Source organism: Schistocerca cancellata, chromosome 9, assembly GCF_023864275.1.
Source record: "Schistocerca cancellata isolate TAMUIC-IGC-003103 chromosome 9, iqSchCanc2.1, whole genome shotgun sequence".
Lineage (NCBI taxonomy): Eukaryota > Metazoa > Arthropoda > Insecta > Orthoptera > Acrididae > Schistocerca > Schistocerca cancellata.
In genome coordinates, this window is record NC_064634.1 from 234654431 (window position 1) to 234656034 (window position 1604).

Below are 1604 nucleotides of genomic sequence, written 5' to 3' on the forward strand. Positions count from 1 at the left end.
ACACGCAACAGAATCATGTTCAGTACTGGCTACACTGACAGAACTAAAACAGGTAATTCATATTCCGAACTTTATAACTCAGTACTATTTAATATGTATGTGTGGACATAACGCCAGAAGAAGGTCTAAATTAGTTCACAGCGTCTTTTCAACTTCCATCTTTTCTGGTTTTCTAAAATGTCACAACGACAATTTTCTTTTGTTTGCCGTTTCATCACTCTCCATAACGAGACCCCACCTTAACGACGATTTTCTATTGTTTGCCTTTACACCACCCTATCATCGAAGGGTGCCAGTAACATTGATGACGGTGTTGCAACGTACGATTGTGTTGGTTAAGAATTCACCCTTTTCATTCCTTGCAGCTCCCCCATCTTCCGGAAAATTTGTGAAAAATGAACTGTAAGTGACGTGCTACACGCTACGTTCTTGTAGCTGTCCAATAGATTGAAACGTCCCCTTAGAACAATTGTATACGAGACTGTGCTTAAACTGACACAATATTTTTTAGCGCAACGCAATCTGACTTTCAAAAATCCCTACAAAGGAATGGCCCTGACTAACATTAACCTATACATTTCACAAATCACTTACCTCACAAAAATCTTCGTTACTGGAACTACTGCAATACAGCGAGCGCCACTACTGCCAGCTAAATAAAAGATTCAAACTACTGAAGGCACTAACTACTGATAGACATAGTTAGCAAACGAAAGATTTTTATAGAGAACAAACAATGTATTTACCTTAATAGTGTTGAAAAAGCATAGTATACATAGCAGTTCATAATATCCATTCTGTACTAAAAAATCCGCCATCTCATTTCCCACATCCACCACTGCTGGCGGCTCACCTCCAACTGCGCAACGCTACGCGCTGTTCACATCCAGCTGCCGCTGCCCAACACTACAATGGCAGACAACAATGCAAACTAGCCACAGACTGCACACAGCACAGCCAGTGATTTTCATACAGAGCGCTACGTAACGTTGCCAATAAGAAAATATAAACAGCCTACTTACATAGCCCCCATGCTCCCCACAAAAATTTTACAAATTGTTTTGGCCAGTGGCCAATAATGATTTGATAAAATTTTACATAATTACAATAACAAAGAAATCAAATGCACACACTTATTTATACAATGATGGTCAAAAGCTAAAAATTTCTCACAGTCCATAAAGACAGTCCAGATTGTTCATCACAGTGAAATTTCAGTGTTTTTTTTTTTTCAAAGTCTGAGCAGTAAAAGACAATGCACATGGAAGTAGTGGATTTCCATGCAGTCTTGAAGAAGTAGTGTTGTCCTTCCAACTGAAAGACAACTCTTGACATGCTGACAGGTAATGGGCCACAATGGAGCACACCCACAGAAGAGTCATTCGAAGTTCTGAAGAATATTGGTAGGTAGGTCATCACAGAGCTGACCCACTGTAGTCCTGGTAGAGATTACGGTATTGGTGGGCCACCAGAGGTGTAGACCCACTGTAGTCCTTGTAGAGCTAATGGTATTGGTGAGTCATCAAAGGTGTAGATCCACTGCAGTCCTTGTAGAGACGGCCAGCAGCCATCTGTTGCGACTGTGCAGGTGCACAATCACCATC